Below are 19,009 nucleotides of genomic sequence, written 5' to 3' on the forward strand. Positions count from 1 at the left end.
ACAGAGTGAAATATAGTATATAGTATATATACACCGTGTATATATATATATATACACATATATATAGTGAAAATTCGATATATATATATATATATATATCTGATTCATTTGTTTTCACTGTTGTAGAGCATTTCAGATTTAAAGATATTATAACTTATATGTCTGTTTTTTTATTAATCAGGTACTTTTCAATTGCCAAAATCTTAATTCTGGATTCCAGAACACTCCCCCCTTTGTTTCTTGTCAGGAAATAGTTTATTTTTGTTAAAAAAAAAAATCAGTCTTCCTGACAAAGCAAATTTAGTATACTAGTGGTCTGCAGTAAGTATATGATATAAAAAGCAGATTCAGTCTCTTAATTAGTCAAGATTAGGGTCTCTCCACCTCCACTATTGATATTTTGAACCAGATAGTGTTTTGTTTTGGGGAGCTATCCTGTGCATTCTAGATGTTTAATAGCATCTCTGGCCTCTACCCACTAGATGCCAGTAGTGACAACCAAAAATGTCTCCAGATATTGCCAAATGTCCTTATTTGACACCCACTGGCCAGAGGTACTGAGCACCCATTATGTGTGAAGCACTTTAGTAGGTGCTATGGGAAAAAAAGAAAATGAATAAACACTGAAAAAAGAAGTCTCTTCATTCAAAGAAATGCATTGAGCATCTACTATGTGCAAAGTATACTGTGCTAGTAAGCTGTAGGATTTTAGTGACCCTTTCCTCAAGGAGTTCACAGTATATCGTGTGGGGTGGAAAGAGGCAGAAAACCCATAAAATTATAATACAGTATGGAAAGTACAAAGCTGGGGAAAGACACAGAATATGTGGGAGCAATGAGGAAGGCTACTAATACAATCCTTGTGGTGAGTGGTCAGTGAAGAAGGGTCCTTGGAAAAAGTAATAGCTTCTCTGAATCTTAAAGGATGAGTAGGACTAAGCTAGACCAAAAAGGAGTTGCAGGCAGAAGAACAGCATAAGCAAAAACTAAAAGGCTAGAAACACCAGCTCTATGCAAAGGAAGTAAGCACAAGGAAGTTGGTGTTGTTGGAGCAGAATGTGTAAAGAAAAAATGATAACAGATGAGGCTAGAAAGATGGTATATTAATTTGCTAGGCCTGCTGTAACCAAGTAGCACAAAGTGAGTGGCTTAAACAACAGAAACTTCTTATCTCACAGTTTAGGAGTCTTCAGAAATTAATTTAATTAATTAATTAAATTCAGAAAGAATTAATTCTTTCTGAGGGCTGTAAGAATCTGTTCCATGCTCCTCTCTCTTAGCTTCTGGTGGTCTATTGACAATCTTTGGCATTTCTTGGCTTGTAGAAGCATTACCCTGATCTCTGCCCTCATCTTCACATGGCATTCTCCCTGTGTGTGTGTGTCCCTGTGCTCATATTTCCCCCTTTTATAAAGATACCAGTCATATGACATTAAGGCCCACCCAAATGATTTCATCTTACTCAATTACATCTACAATGGTCTTATTTCCAAGTTATAATATATTCTGAGGTACTGGGGGGTTAGGACTTCAACATAAGAAATGGGGCGGGGGATACAATTTAACCCATGACAGTTGGGTAGAGACTAGACTCTGCTAGCCTTATGAGTCATGTTAATAAATTTGGGCTTTAGGGGTGCCTGGGTGGCTCAGTCATTAAGCATATACCTTCAGTCATGATCTCAGGGTCCCGGGATCAAGCCCCACAATGGCTCCCTGCTCCACGGGAAGCCTGTTTCTCCCTCTCCCACTCTGCTGCTTGTATTCCCTCTCTTGCTGTGTCTTTCTGTCAAATAAATAAATAAAATCTTGGTTTTTAAAGAAATGTGGACTTTATTCAGTGGTTAATTGTAACCATTCAATTCTCCTCTTCTCCATTGTTCTCTTCTCCATTGTTATTGGTGACATCACTCAAATCATTCTTCATTCTTTTTTATGGCTGAATAATAATCCATTGAATTCTTCATACTTTGCTTATCCAGTCATCAGTTGGTGGACATTTGGGTTATTTCCCCATTTGGGAAATTATGAATAATGCTGATACAAACATTTATGTATGAGATTTTTTGAACGCATGTTTTCAAATCTCTTGTCTATATACCTAGGCTTGGAATAGCTATATCATATGGTAACTCTATGTTTAACCTTTAAGGAATCACCAAACTGTTTTCCAATATGGCTGTACCATTTTACATTCCTAAGAGCAATGCATAAGGGTTCCAATTTCTCCACATCCCCAAAGACACCTGTTAGTACTGGTTTATTTTATTATAGACATCCCAGTGGGTGTGAAGTAGTATCTGATTATAGTTTTGATTTGCATTTCCATAATAGGTAATGATGTTAACCATCTTTTCCATGTGCTTATAGCCATTAGTATATCTTCTCTGAAGAAATGTCTACTCAGATCCTTTGCCATTTTTAATTGGGTTATTTATCTTTTTATTACTTACTAAGTTGTAAGATTTTTTTATACATTCACTTATAGTTTTGTAAAGAGAGAAGGGGTAGGAGGAAAGGAGAAGAACATACTTAGGAGGGGAAGTGGCATGGAGTTAGAAGCAGATGTTCACAACAGGTTTTGTTGTTTGATTCAAGAGGTGAGTCCAGGTGAAGGGAAAATGTACTAAATTGTACTGAGTCTGGGTCCTTTGTGTTTATGGACAAAATTAAGTAAGTGCAGGACTGGTTTGTTCATTGGAGTTCAATAATTCAGGGCTAAAAACTCTAATACCTATTCAAAGATTTATTCTGAGTGGTTATTAATTTTAATAAAAGCATCTCTGGGGAAAAAACACCATTGCTTACCAGAATATGGAAGTGAAAGATAGGGTTTCCTTGTTACAAAATGTACTGACTGTATTTTAGCTTTATTTACCTTTGACATTCTAGCAATGTTTGACGCTATTGCCCACTCCTTCCTTGTTAAATTTTCCTCTCCTGTGGTTTCTGGAACATCACACTCTCCTGGTTCTCCTATCTCTCTACCTATTTTTCTTAATCATCTCAAACCCCATTTTCTCTGTCCACATCTTAATATTTAAGGTTTAAATGTCACATTAATTTATTCAGAAGGAATCTGAGAGCAACAACATTTATTAGTGCCTTTTATATGCAGTTTTAGTAGCTGGAAATGCAGCAGTAAACAAAAAAATTGTTGCGCACTTAGAGCTTACAGTGTAAGCCAAAGAAAAATAAACAATAGCACTAATAGCAAACACACATAGCACTTATCATAAATCTAAATACCGTTTTAAGGTATGAATCTAAGATACACATGCACATTAAGTCCTCACAAAAATCCTACGGTGTAGATACTATTATTACTCCCATTTCACAAATAAAAAAACTGAGGTACAGGGAGATCAAATGGTTAAGTCAAGATTTGAAGTCAGACAGTATAGCTCCAGAGTCTATGTTCTTAACTAGTTCTCTATACCGCCTCTCAGTGATAAGCAAATATATCAAATAGGACTTGCTAAGAGGTGACCAAACTGGTGTTTCAATTATCATTATCATTCTTCACCATTCAACTCCAATTTATATAGTAGAATTCTAGAGATTAATTGGAGGAAGGAAAAGAGGATTTTTTTTTAAAGGGAATTCATGGAAGTAAAAAGCACTATGGTTCCTCTCCTCAAGCCAAGTAAACACATCCCGATTAAACCTTGTTTACTGGCATCTTACTTCCAGCGCGAAGGCTTACTGTACTACAGAAACATTTAAGCCTGCCCGTGTGGCCACTGGCGTAGAAAGAGTCCATGAGGGAACCCCACCTATGTCCTGTGGTGTCTGGAGAAGATAGAAACTTATGCTTGACTTTAACCTGAAGAAATCTAAAGACAGAAGCCAGGTTGAAGTTGTTGACAGTGGCAAGGCAAAGAAAAGTATCTAAACTTCCAAGGAACCATATTTTCTATTGGCCAGATAGTTTCCTCGAAGTGTAGCTGGCAACTCTTGCAGAAGAATGAGCATCACGTGAGAAGGAAGTTGTGTGGGAAAACAGTCAGAAGATACATTGTTCTCATCATGGAATGGTTTGGGTAGAGGTCCCCACTAGGAGGATGTGGAGTGAAGGGGTCTCTAAAGAAACCACAAAAGCACAGCACAATAAAAACCAGTATTGGGGGGTGCCTGGATAGCTCAGTCATTAAGTGGCGCATTCAGGTTACGTCATGATCCCAGGGTCCTGGAATCAAGCCTCCTGTCTGGTTCCCTGCTCAGTGGGGAGCCTGCCTCTCCCTCTCCCTCTGCCTGCTGCTTCCCCTACTTGTGCTCATGATTCCAGGGTCCTGGAATCAAGCCTCCTGTCTGGTTCCCTGCTCAGTGGGGAGCCTGCCTCTCCCTCTCCCTCTGCCTGCTGCTTCCCCTAGTTGTGCTCTCTCTTTCTCTCTCTCTGTCAAATAAATTAAATTTTTTTAAATTAAAAAAAATAAGCCAATATTTGAACATCAACCTCACAAAGGGTATTGATAGCCAGAATACACCAGCTTCAGTGAATTAAGCCTCTTGTTTTCCCTCTAAGACTCTCTCTCCCTACCCAATCCTCAACCCCAAAGAAGCAGCAGAGCAAGTAGGGGATGAGGTGCAGAAAGGAGAATGAAAGAACAGCCCCCTTTTTCCCTAGAGATCCATGGGCTCTCTAATCAAGCTGTACCAGAGGTTGGGGGCTGGAGGAGAAGCTTTAAATTGAATGTGAGATGGAAATTTTTATTCTGAACAGTTTAACTTATTTTTAATGCCAGTGAATTAAACCATTGTAAATATCTGGGAATAGCTGTGAAGCAAATGGGTTACATATATAACAAAGGACTGTGATGTGTTATTAACAAAAACAAAAACAAAGGTAAAGAAATAGAGAGTGAGAAGGGTGATATTTTATACACTCAAAGAAAGACTCTTAGAGGAGGTGAATGAAGAAACAAGCCATGGGAGTATCCTTGCCCTCATCTCTTTTCAGATGTTCTCCTTAGATGATGTCATTCATTCCCATGGCTCCAATTTCCCCTGATGACTCTCAATCTTATAACTCTACCTTAAATTTTCTCCTGATCTTCAGATTCATATATTTGCCTACCAAATATCCCCACCTCAATGATCACAACCACCTCAAATTAAACTTTCCCAAACTGAAACTTCATCTTCTTTCCAAGCTTCTGTCACCAATGTTTTCCATCCCAGTGAATAATGCTACATAATCTACCTAGTAGCACTAGCCAAAAACTGTCCTCCTATCTACTTAGACCCCAGATCCTGTTGCTCTCACCGCCTAAATAAGTCTTGATTTCCATGTCATTGCCACTACTCAGGCCATAATCATCTGGATTAAAACAATAACCTCCTAATAAGTCCCCCTACTTCCAATCTATTTTTCACACTACTGCCAAAGTAATCTTCCCTAAATCCAAATAGTATCATGGAAAAACTCAATGACTCCTGGTAGTTCTCAGAATTAATTCTTTAACACTGCTTAGAAGGACTTTCAAGATCTGCTTCTTATCTAGCTTAATAGGCCTTCTTTTCCCACCACTCCTTGTTCTTGAGTGCTCTTCTCCCAGTCAATCTAAATGATTTGCAATTCCCTCCAAACCTCAAATTCTTTTACATCTCTTCCATCCTCCCTTTATCTTTTCCATACTAATACTCACTCATGCTTCAGCTCAAATGTAATCTTCTGGAAAGCCTTCCTTGCACTCTCTAGGATGGGTGCCCCTCCTCTAGCGCTCACTCCAGTGTTCTCATTGTTCAAGTGGCTGTTTCTCCCACTAAAATGTGAGCTCCTCAAAAGCAGGAACTATGTTTTATGACTCTTTGTATCAATGAGCCTCGCATATAAACTAGGTTCTCTTTCTAAATCCAGACTGTTCCTCTGCCTGAACTCTTTTTTCCCTCATTCTTCCTTGTCCTTTGAATTTTCAATCACTCCTAAAGATTTCATTTGTCTTCCTTATAGGATGTTTGTATGCCAAACAGGTAGCTGATTTGATTCTCCTAAGACTGGTAACAATGTTAACCCCCCCTGCCCCCCGCAGGGGACATTTGGTAATGTCTGGAGACACTCTTGGTTGTCACAACACAGGGAAGGGATGCTACTCACATCTAGTGGGTAGAGGCCAGGGATGCAGCTAAACATCCTATAGTACAGAGGACAGTGTCTCACAGCAAAGAAATATCTAGGTGAAAACATTCATAGTGCTAAAGCTAAGAAAACCCTGCCCGAGGACAAGCAAAGCCTCTCGACAAAGATGTACTCTCTAGCTTTGTTACTCTTCTACTGAATTATGGAGCTGCCTGTGATATTCAGTCCTGTCTTCTGGGGTCTAAGATAATGAAGAGGAGGAAAAAGAAGTAATAAAGATAAAGTTCTTGTGGGCTGGGGTTTCACTTAATCTTGTTGGATGAGCAAAAAAGTACATCTGAATGTATGCTAAAACCCATATTTGGAAAAAATGCACAATATGGTGAGATGGCCCATTCTACAAATGGCCCAAAGGGCTTTAACTAAATTCAGAGAACTGTTTAGAGCCACTATTTTTGACTCAAGCTAAATACACTAGACAAACTTCTGTACAAGTGGAAAAGGAAAGAGAAAGCATTTGTTGAGCTATTTTTATAAAGTGCTTTATATGCATCATCTCTTTTAATCCTCACAATAGCACTATAAATTGGGCAATTTTATTATCTCCATTCTACAGATGGGGAAGCTGTGGCTCAGAGAAGTTAGGTAACATTAATTCTAAGTGAAGAAATAAGTCCTTAAATCCAATGTCCTTCTATTATACTATGCTAAGATGATGCTGTGCTTAAGGCACATAAAAATCAAGTTCTTAAGGCAGATGATATCTTCTAATACTTACAACATTTTCTTTGCTTCTGTTAAACTTTAAACTGTTTAAAACTTTAAACTGCTTCTGTTAAACTTTAAAAGGAAAACAATATTTTGGCATCCACTCTAAAACGAGTTATCTCTTTGTTTGATTCTCCCTACTTGAATAAGACACATTTTCCTTTGGTGTATTTCCATTTGGAGGCACTGTCGTCCAATGAGATCATGTCTGAGCTGGGAATCAAAAGTTACGAACTGGTAAAATTAATCATACGTACTTGAAAAAAATGAATATGGCATTTATCTCACTATTCTTTGGTTTCTCATCCACAAATTTTGATTATGATAAATAGACTATGATAGGTGATATATCCCACATTTGGCCTTTCTAATGGCAACTTCAGGGTCCCTTCTCAGGCCCAGACCTACTTCCTAGCCAAAGGCATCTGGGATTCAGTCCGTCTTTCCCTCTTTCCGAAAGTGTTGTTATCCTTTCTATCCCCTCATAGTTCTCATCAATATTCTCCTTCTCCCCAGGGGGCCTGGGTGGCTCAGTGGGTTAAGCCTCTGCCTTCAGCTCAGGTCATGATCTCGAGGTCCTGGGATCCAGCCCACATTGGGCTCCCTGCTCAGCAGGGGACCTGCTCCCTGCCCCTCCCCCACCGCCTGCCTCTCTGCTTACTTGTGATCTCTGTCAAATAAATAAATATAATCTTTTAAAAAAAAGCTTTATAAATATTCTCCTTCCCCAATTCTGTAGAGTGGAAAACAATCTCAGTACTCCAGAAAACAATCAGAAGAGTTCTTTTTATGTAGTCTTTTATGTCATTGCTAAGCTAATCCTTCCCTTACAGGGAATCAGAAGAAAGCAAGGATTGTACAACTTTGTTTTTATTATTAATTATTAATTAATTATTAATTTTATTATTTATTATTAAGAGCACCACTGAAGACTATTCTAAGACCATATCTAATGCTTCACAGGAATAGTGGTTTAGTCCCCTCTTCCTTCTCCTAAAATTCTCTTTGTTGTTCTTCTTGCATTCCTGCTTGACAATCTTGAGATTCTTCTTAATATGTAGCCAAAGGTCTATGAGAATGAAGCTTGACAAAAATAAGATGTGCAGGCAGTTACTAGGATGCTTCAGCAAATTTGTTGAATCCTGGCACTCATTTTGAGCAAACAAGTTTACTGAGAGTCCACCCTTCCCAGATACCTTTCTATTTGAAGCTCAGTAAACGTTTGACTAGCTCACCTCAACAATAACTGAAAAGGTGCTACAAGACTTCTAAAAGGCACGTATTCGACTAGCAGAGTTAACGTGAAGGTAATCTTCTGTTTTTAAATAGGAAGATTGGTTCTCTCTGTACTTTAAGTCCTACAATTGGCCTATGACAGATTTTTCACATGATATCTCTTTCTTTAGGTCTTTAAAAAAGCAGATTCATGGGGTGTCTGGGTGGCTCAGTTGGCTAAGTCTCTGCCTTTGGCTCAGGTCATGATACCAGCCTCCACCTTCAGCTCAGATCATGATCCCAGGGAACTGGAATCCAGCCCCGCACTGGGCTCCCTGCTCAGCAGGAAACCTGGTTCTCCCTCCCTCTCGGCCCCTCCCTCTTCTTGTGTTCTCTCTCTCTCTCTCTCTCATATAAATAAATAAATAAACCATTTTTTTAAAAAGTAGATTCACAACAGGATCTGTTTAGAGTGAAACTAGAGGCTTGAGGAATAATAGAATAAGAAAGAAAGGACAAGCAAGAAGGATGATATATAAATTCCATCCTTCTCTTGCTACTGCTGACTCTCCAGAGGAGGAAACTAGTAGAAAGCTGATGCTTCAGTTGCTCCGAAGTAGTGAGACAAAGAGAGAAGACATTCCCCAGGAAGAAAAGTTGTACTTTGACACCAATCAGCTAGCTCAGAGTAACTCTACTGTGTGTACATCTCTGCCTGTGCAGATTCCCCTTATTTGTGATCTATTTTATAGACCCAGTCTAATTTATAAACTTGATGACAAAAGGGTTGATTATCTGGGGTCAGCATAACACTGAGCAGTGGAAAAACAAATATAGGGGACAGGTACAAGATGTTCTACACATACATAATAGTGTTTTTTTGTTTTTTGTTTTTTTTTGAGGAGACACAGGAATCAAATAGCAGGGATTTTGGGCTCTTCGGATTCTGAGGGAAAACAAAATGACCTTGGCATCTAGAAAATAAGCTCCAGTTCTGAAGATTGAAGTTATTACCCACAATAAGATTAGATTCTACCCTGTGGGAACACATTTGTGTTCTGCAGTTAATTTGGGATTAACCTTTTCAGGGCTGCTGAAGAATTAATTGGTTCTTAACATCTCTCTCTCTCTCTCTGGGCTGGCTGCCTTAAGCTCTAGAGGTTTCCATGTATTGCAAAGGAGCTTTGTACAGGGCAGCCAGCTGTGCAACTGTAGCTTATTTACCCATGCTTCTGGCTTATATTCCTCTGAGTGTGAGAACTGGAAAAGGCAGCCCCTCCCAGAGAGCACACAAGCCCAACCCAGCACAGCAGGACTTGGAGTGGGTGGGGTCCATCCAGTGCATCAAATATGACAGTCCAGAAAGGGGCTGAATTATGAAACCACTCCAGGTCTGCTTCCTCCTCCACTGTGTTTCTCTTTTCTTTAATTGCTCCTGCCTTGTACATGCTACCACCGATGTGGGAAGTTGTGAAAATTCTAAAAGCCCAAGAATTCAAGTTAGCACTGCTTCAGGAATTGTGGGGTGTTTTAGGAAATATAAACTTAGTTTAAAAAGGTGTTTATTAAAATGTTATCAGTGGTAAAAAAAAAAATGTTATCAGTGGTTATTTCTGTAGAGGGGAATCACTGGAAATTTTATTTTCTCTTTGTGATTTCCTAAATATTCCATCAGGACCATGTATTACTTGTATAGATTTCACTAAACTTCTTTTTTTGAAAAGTAACTTTCCTAGATGAGTCATTTTTATTTCCCTGATGCTCTATCTCTAAGCACTGTAGAACACCCAGAAAGTGTACAGAAAAACACCCAAGTGGGGAGTTCTCCACTTCCAGCATTATTGTTATTTAATCATGGAGATAAAGCAAAGGATGAAAATACAAACAGACTTTATCAGCAGGGCTCCGACAACAAAATAATTCACTTAGATGGCCCAGATTAATAGAGTTTGTGAAAAGGCTATTTACAGTGAGTGGTCAGAGTCATAGGAAGAAACAGTGAATTGTAAAGTATGAATGGGAAACCATTACCATCCCTAGAGCCAAGGGGTCAGGGAAGTAACAGAGTTACCAGAGCCCAGTGAGTGCCAGAACCATGGAAGCGAAGCCTAGTAGGTACTCCAGTTGTACAGGGATGCAACTATTGCCAGAGACATAGCCAGAGCAAGGAGGGAGTGAGGGAGAAATACCCTGATTCCCCTCTCTTCCTACTATCTAATCTTTTACCATTTCAACCCCTTTACCAAACCCAACTACAAGCCAACATGCAAGAGAGTCAAGAATATACAGTCTGCAGGGATAAACCTCCTAGGTCACAGAACGAGGCTCACAAGAGTAGAAATTGGATGGGAACAAGAGCAAAGAATAATCAGCAAAGTCTACCCTTCTTATTCCTCAGAAATGATTCCTGTATTTTGTGCATCAGAAGTGATTACTGTCTTTTGTGCAAAGGAAGAATTCTCTCATCTCCAACAGAGGAAACACAAAATCTATGACAATATATCATCATGAGGTGATGTTGATTCAATTATATTCCTATCTGGAACCTAAATTATAACATTAGCCACCACCAGTACTCTTCATCAAGGAAGCAAGGAAAAGGAAGTGAGAAAGAGATAATTGATTAATATAAAATATGCATAGAATTTACAGTCTTTTCAATAAATACCCTGGGACAATTGTCAGACAAGATAGTATTTCGCCTCCTCTAAATTCTCATGTTCCCCAAGTCCATGAGCACAGTTAGATCCCAACATAGCACAAATTGAGAAAGCCTATACCCCAAAAGACTCATCAGACCTCCCCAGCCTGTATTGGCAAGAGCATAGAAAGCATATATGGAAGTGAGTTTTAAGGGTGTTGACCAAGAGGGAAGAAATATAAGACTTAATAGGGTAAAATTCATTGATGTACTCACCCAGAATTCAAACTTTAAAGTGTTGACTAAAGCACTAAAGTGAGTGGTAATGGTCTGTTAAACTGGCTAATCAAAGTCTAGACTCATTGATTCAGTTACAATTTTTTTGTGTGTGTTCTTCCTGAATTCATCGTCTTGTGGTTTTCTAAAAAGATGGAGTTTTTCACTTGTGTTTCATGGCAGTTTCCAACATTGTTTTAATTATTGTGGATTTTTGGATTATAAGATTTTTCCCCATTCCAAAATGTACTGGAAGGATGAGTAGAGTTAGGAAGTTTTTTTTTTTTTTAATCTTCTTTTGTTATTTTATTACTGTTACTTTATTTTGTAGTTGTCCATATATTATATAAAACAGAACAGGAAAAATGAACAAATTTATAAAATAAACTGAAGTGTCTGGATGAAAAAAATACAAGAGCTTTGCCTTCTTGTCTATCGATCTCTTGATATGTTGTTGGTCTTGCACTTTAGATATCAAATAAAGATATCTAGCTTGAAACAAAAGTAGATATGCTGCAAGGTTAAGCCATAGGTAGTTTGCTGGTGGGCCAGGAAATGATAGATTTTCTAAATCTTATCCTTAAATACTGGCTATAACAAATGCTGATATAGCAAAATGTAAGCTTTTATCATCAGACAGTAAGAAGGAAACTTGAATTAATAAATGCAACTTACCTCCAAGTCCTCTGAAAGGAGGTGAAAAAAATAAATACTGTATTTTACCAGTGTTCCCCAAAAGCATTACTCTAAGCATGCAGGAGGATGCTGTGGGCAGCTACAACAGTGAGATCCAATCCAGAGGTAGGTTCAAGACCAAGAGTTAGGAGAGTGGTTGACGAAATCCTCCTGGGGCCAGTACTATTTCATAGAATGACCATTTGTGCTGGGGAATGAGTCTATGACCTATCTTTTTCTGATTCAAAAGGACATTCCTAATTTTGACCTTGCTGAATGTAACAGGCATTTTTGTACCAGCTATTAAGAACAGCTAGTATAGAGGATAAGACTGGCATAAAATTATTTAGCAAGCACATGCTAGCTATTCCAGTTTGAAGTCTACCAAACTATAAAATCAGGGAGGAAATAAAAAGTTGAAGATGGAGCTGTTGTTCCTCAGGATGAGAGAAAAATGTCTTACCAAAAGAGGGATTAGGCTCTCACTTAACTCTATATGGAGAACATCCTTCTCAGGCTAGGTAGAAGATGGGGAAGAGCATTATCAAAGGCTGACCAGGTCACTGGGAGACCAAAAGGAGAGCAAAAAAGGATTTAGGAAGAAAGCCAGAAGAAAATCTTCTGGGTCCGACTAGGTAAGTGAATCTAAGGCAATGTACCAAAGATATGCTATCCACTATACCAACATGGAGCTGGTGACAAAATATCTGAAGACATTTTAAACCCAGAAAAATGTATAAAAAATATGTTAACAAAGCAAATTAAAACCAAACTTCCAAGGGTAAAATCTCCTCAGATCTGAAATCCAAGGTACTCACTTTTCTAATTCGGTGCATTATTAGAAAAAAATAAAAAGTAACAAATGTAAAGATTTGCTTTATTTTCTACTGGGGGAAGAAGGAGGATAAATAGAACTGTTTTCCAATTTGCTCTCCACTGTATACACACATACCCACACGCATACATACATATACACACACACCAAAAATACCCCAACAAAAAAAAACAAAACAGAAAACTGAGAATCAAACACCAAAACACCCTCAAACTGCACCAATACTTCGTATTTTGACCAAAAGAATAGATCCTGGGAGGAAGTGCAAAATGCAAAATCAAATGACCGAAAAATGCTGAACAAACAGCATTATCAATATACAAAATATTTATATTACTGAACTAGTAACAGTTGATGTTCTCCATGTCTGTAAAACTTTGGAACCACATAGCTGATTTGTTAAATCTAGTCCATGCCAGTTTCCAAACTCCAGAAAAAAATTTTAGTTAGCTTCATCCTTTGATGCCTCATCAAAATTTTCTACGAGATCTGGAGCATCATCATCCTCTTCATCAATGTCTTCTGGTTTTGGTGCTTTGCTATCCAACACTTGCCGTGGGAACTGTTCAGCTAACTTCCTAAGACTTGTTAAGCTGTCAGCACCAAGCTGACTTAATATTCCAGGAAGCATTTCTGTGATTGGTTTGGCTTCTGCCTGACCAGTAATTGCAAAGGTGTTGGCAGAAAGGGAAGCTTGGACTTTGGGATTGTTGAAATGAATAACTGTCCCATCATCTTTAATCATGTTCACCTCTTCAATACCAGCTATATTATTCACAGCCAGTTTTTTTTTAGAGAACTCTGGAGTTTTTTGTCATCAGCTGTAGCTGTTCTATGTCCACCTTCTTCTTTCTGCGAGCTGTACCCTTGCCCCCTATCCGGACCTGAGCCTGAAGTTTGGCTAACTTTTCTTGATTCATGCTGGTGGTAAATCTGAAGCAGGGAGGGTCCTCCAACAACAGCACGCGGCAAGAGCAAGATGGCTGCCTCAGTCGAGAAGAGTTAGGAAGTTTGTAACCATCATGATATGGACAGATTTGGTTAATAATCCTCAATAAATGTTAAAAACTAAAAAAAAAAAAAAAGAGCCTAGACTCAGAGATGGCCTGCAGTCACTGATGTCAAAACGCCTGAACTTCTCTGACATCCTTTAGAAAGAATCCAAAAGTTCAGAGAAATGGATGTAATGGAATGGATCTACCCCTAACAATACCTCCTGGGAAGACACATACAATACTCCCCTCACCAAGGCATTTAAAACATGCACTGGTGTCCTTCCTCTTCCTTCCCATTCCTGAGAAATTCCCTTTGAAAGCCATTTGCTGGGGAGAGAGCAACGGAGGCATCTGGAGGGCAGGCAGTTACAGCCTGAGTGAGGTAAGGGAGGTATGGTATAAGTTTATGGAGCCCAAGTAGGGTACAGAGGGCACCTGTGCAGATATGGAGGCAGTTTAGCATGGAGTGTCAAAGCCAAAATAGGGAGAAGAGAGAGTTCATGTAGAGGGGTGACCAGACATAGGGTGCTGGCACATAAGTAGAGTTAGGAGAGTATCCATACTAGAGGTCAGTCTAGTATAGGGACTCACAGCCAGGGCAGGGCGAGAAGGGCATCCCCAAGGAGGGGTGGCTTGGCATGGGCTATCAGAGTCCAAGAACAGTGAGGAAAGTGTCCACATGGAGTGAAGGGGGCTGTGTGGTATGAGAAATGAAAGCCCCTTGCAGAGGGAGTGGCCTGATGACAGTGTCAAAGCCCAAGTAGAATGAGAAAGGTATTAATGGGAGAAGTGGTCTGGCTGGGATATCCTAGCCTAGGTGGGATTAGGAGGGTATCCACGCTGGAGCACAACTCAGCATGCGAAGTTAGAACTGGGCAGGATGAGGAAGGCCTACAGAGTTGCAACTTGGCATGCAGTATAAGAGCCCAAGTAGAGTAAGAAAGATGTCCCTGATGGCAGGCAGGCTCATACAGGATGTCAGATCCTGAACAAGGTGAAGAGTGCATCCATGAGGGTAAGGTGGCAACCTAAAGCAAGGTGTCAGAGCCCAAGCCGGGCCAGGAAGGCATACATGCAGTGGTAAGGTCTGGCGTGAGGTGTCATATCCAAGAAGCGTGAGTAGAGTGTCCATGAAAGGGAGAGACTTCCTGGAGTGTGATGTGATAGTCCATAGAAGATGAGGACAATTTCCATACAGGTAAGGAAGCAGCCTAGAGAGGGGTGTTTGAGCTCAAAGAGAGTTAGGATGATGCCTCCAGAAGAGGTTGCCTGACGTGGGGTATCAGAGCCAAAGCAGTGTGAAAAAAAAAAAAAACATTCATGTGGGAAAAGAGACAGCCTGGCATTGAGGGTTTAGAACCTGAGTAGGGAAGGGTGTGAAAAGCATTTCTGCAGAGGGGTGGTCTGGCATGTAATGTCAAAACCTATGTGGAGTTAAGAGCACATTCACACAGCGGAAGAGGGGTGGGGTAAGCAGAATGCAACATCAGAAACTTAATGGGATAGAATGGGTATGCCCACAAAACATAGCCTGGTACAGGGTGTCAGTGGCCAAGAAGGATAAGGAGGGTATCCATGCAGAGAGGTGGCCTGGTATCAGGTGCTGAAGACAGAGTGTGGTTAGGAGGGTATCTCCATAGAAGAAGAGGTAATGGAAGAAATGCAGATTACATACACATGGCCTAATGAAATTATTAAGGATAAATGAAGCCAGGTTCCTCACTGTCAGAGAAGAGAGTTACCAATATGAAAGAGAAAAAGACTAGAATGAGCCTTGTGGTATTGGGTTGGAATTGAAGGTATTGATGAGAACTCATGGTTTTCAGTTTAAAAGTAAGTGTAAAGGCACCTGGCTAGATTAGATAGGACAGCATGCAGCTCTTGTTCTCAGACCGTTGTGAGTTTGAGCTCCATGTTAGGTGTAGAAATTACTTAAAAATAAAATCTTAAGGAGGGTGTATGATCTGATGAGCACTGGGTATTATACACAACTAATGAATCATTAAACACTACATCAAAAACTAATGATGTACTACAGGTTGGATAATTGAACTTAAAAATCAATCAATCAGTAGAAACAACAAATATATATTCATACAAATACAGAGGTACCTGGGTAGCTCAGTCTGTTGAGCATCTGATTCTTGGTTTCAGCTCAGGACATGATCTCAGGGTCGTGAGATTAAGGCCTACATCAGGCTCTGCACTCAGCATGGAGTCTGCTTAAGATTCTCATTCCTCTTCCTCTGACTTTTCCCATACTCACACATTCTCTTTCTCTCTAAAATAAATAAATCTTTTCACCAAAAATAAATAAGTGTAGATATAAATGTGCATATGTATACACACATTTAGATATGTAGACAGCTAAAGAAATAAATACACACACACACCCCTCTACATACACTTCCTAGCTGTCTGCTGAGAGGACATATAAGCAATGATCACACATAGTACCCAGATATTCTAAATACCAGTTTCTGCTAAAAGAAATCAGAGCACCTTGAACAAGTGGTTTATTGCAGGGGTGGACAGGAAAATGATAAAATAAGCCTGGAACAACTTTTTGTTCCAGACAGTAAGGAAGCAAGAAAGTGCTCAGAGACTGACAGGGCATGTCAGAAGGACAAACAAGCCAGACTAAAGGGACTCCTGCTGGCCAAATCAGTGAAAATCTGAGCATCAGATTAATGAGAGTAAAAAATTATTGGATAAGATAGGAAACCATGAGTTCATACTGATATAAATAAGTAAATAAACTTTTTTTTACATAATTCCTAAGTATCTCCTCAAAAAATACTTACCAATTACAAAAGGTAAAAGGATGAACTGCACAATGAAGAAGCTGGCAGATACTATCTTAATCAAGTGATCAAAGCGAACAACATTAGTTAGTAATAGAAAAAGTACAAATCAATTACTACCAATGATGACCAGTCTAGAAATTACTTGATTTTCTTGATATCCCAATATAATGGTCCATTCTATTGATGATATTATGCTATATGAACCCAGTGAGTAGGAAATAACAAAGAAACAAATGTCTTGGTGGGACACATGTATTTTAGAGGATAAGGGATAAACCTTGGAGAAGTTCAAGCACCTTCTAGTTGCTGAAGTTCTAAGTGTCCAGTGGGTATGGGGTATGTCTGTATATTCCTTATGAAATAGGATATAACCCCCTGCACTTGTACCATCTACCATAAAGAAGAGGGACAATGCTTGGTGAGTCTCTTTGAATTTTGAAGGCAATATTTACCATATTCAATTATGCTGCTCTGACCCATCTACCAGGAACCTTGTAAGGCTGCACTTTTGAATGAAGCTCAGAGCAAGAAACAGCTTTGAAGCAGGTCCTGATTGCAGTGGAAGTTGATCCGGCCCTTGGGTCTTATTGGACCCCCAGCAGAACCAATACTATTCTAAATTTCATGTCTATATCAGGCAGAGAAGTAATATGAAAACTATGACAAGCCACAGCAGGAATCACTGTAAAAATCACTATGGCTTATGAGTAAGGCCATGCCCTCCTCTATTGCTAACTGTTCTGCATTTGAAAAATAGCTACTGGTTTACTATTGGGTCCTGATAGAGACTGAACACCTGACCACAAGACAAAAAGTGACTATATAAATCACACTTGTCTTCATGAACTGAGTACTATCTGATCCACCAAACTATAAAATTTCTCACACAAAGTAGCATTTTTTAAAAGATAGAAGTGATGGAATTTCACATCCAGAATGACATATGGGGAGCACTGTAGATCACTCCAGAAGCAAGTATAACTGATGAAAATAATTTTAAGAGCCAACCATTTAAAGTCCCTGGAAATTGTTATAGGGTAAACAGTAAATATAGAAACACTTCTTTAAGAAAACCTACTAAAACTCAGTAAGAAATCCAAGAATCTGTGGCAGTTCAGCCAAGACCCATTCCCCTCCTCCCCAGCCGCAGCTGAATTAAATGGGAGCTCCACTCCAGGAAGATGCGGCCAAAAGGAAAAATCTCTCTAACCTCTTGCTCCAAAACAAGGGTTACCATATTTCATTGGGAGAAACAAGCCAGCACTTTTCATCCCATTCCACTCCAAGCTGAAAAAGCTAATTTCTGGTGAGTATGGTGAAGAAGTTGGGGCACCCTGCCTTTATCCAGCTCCTTCTCAGAGCAGAGGTTCTGCACCACACAGAGCAGGCCAGAATACTGGGGCCCTAATTGCCCTTGCTCCACCTCACTCTGAAAGTAAAGTCTCCATGTCAGAAGAAGAAAACTGATAGGACCAGAGGCTTCTGTATCTAAACAGTCCCCAGAGAATAGCTCAGAGGTTTTGTTTTTTGTTTTCCCACCCTATGGGGCAAGGCAGCCAATAATAACAGAGGGCTCCAAAGTTCTCCTCCTAGGAACTGACTTAATTTAAAACAGAATGTGGGGCAGTTCATGACTAAGGGTGGTCTTGGAAACAATGGACATTTTGGAGGTAAGCAATTAAGAGAAGACTAATAAATCCATGAAAGCAACAAGGTAAACTCTAGGCCAACAAATTTACCAGAAACAATGAGGGAAATAGAAGGCTAAGACTAACCCTCCAAGGTCAGAACAAACTTCAAACATGTGCCTCAAAAACTATCCCTACAGAGGAGCTCAACTTTAATTGGATCAAACTGTAGAGCAATTTATGCCCCAGAGCATTGTTTAAAACAATAGAGCGTATCATGCTTAGCGAAATAAGTCAAGCAGAGAAAGACAACTATCATATGATCTCCCTGATATGAGGAAGTGGTGATGCAACATGGGGGCTTAAGTGGGTAGGAGAAGAATCAATGAAACAAGATGGGATTGGGAGGGAGACAAACCATAAGTGACTTTTAATCTCACAAAACAAACTGAGGGTTGCTGGGGGGAGGGGGTTTGGGAGAAGGGGGTGGGATTATGGACATTGGGGAGGGTATGTGCTTTGGTGAGTGCTGTGAAGTGTGTAAACCTGGTGATTCACAGACCTGTACCCCTGGGGATAGAGTATTATGCCTCCATCAGAAAGGATGAATACCCAACTTTTGTAGCAACATGGACGGGACTGGAAGAGATTATGCTGAGTGAAATAAGTCAAGCAGAGAGAGTCAACTATCATATGGTTTCACTTATTTGTGGAGCATAACAAATAGCATGGAGGACATGGGGACTTAGAGTGGAGAAGGGAGTTGGGGGAAATTGGAAGGGGAGGTGAACCATGAGAGACTATGGACTCTGAAAAACAATCTGAGGGTTTTGAAGGGACGGGGGGTGGGAGGTTGGGGTACCAGGTGGTGGGTATTATAGAGGGCACGGATTGCATGGAGCACGGGGTGTGGTGCAAAAATAATGAATACTGTTATGCTGGAAATAAAAATAAATTAAAAAAAAAAAAAGATAACATTTTGCTCACCTGCACAAAAAAAAAAAAAACAAAAAAAAAACAATAGAGCAGTCAGGCAGGCAATAGGGGAGTCCGGGGTGCCTTGGTGGCTCACTGGGTTAAAGCCTCTGCC

General features: G+C 39.8%; 1 long non-coding RNA gene and 1 pseudogene across 1 annotated transcript; one reads left to right on the top strand and one right to left on the bottom strand.

Annotated features, from left to right (window-relative positions):
• The first annotated feature begins 223 nt into the window (after positions 1 to 223).
• Positions 224 to 8,334, top strand: LOC116583331. Its single transcript, XR_004282684.1, has 3 exons — positions 224 to 235; positions 6,358 to 6,362; positions 8,254 to 8,334. It is a non-coding gene; the product is annotated as an uncharacterized LOC116583331 (long non-coding RNA).
• A 4,467-nt stretch (positions 8,335 to 12,801) lies between these two features.
• On the bottom strand, positions 12,802 to 13,501 carry LOC116583330 (annotated as a pseudogene).
• Between the last annotated feature and the right edge of the window lie 5,508 nt (positions 13,502 to 19,009).

This window comes from Mustela erminea, chromosome X (assembly GCF_009829155.1).
Source record: "Mustela erminea isolate mMusErm1 chromosome X, mMusErm1.Pri, whole genome shotgun sequence".
Classification (NCBI taxonomy): domain Eukaryota; kingdom Metazoa; phylum Chordata; class Mammalia; order Carnivora; family Mustelidae; genus Mustela; species Mustela erminea.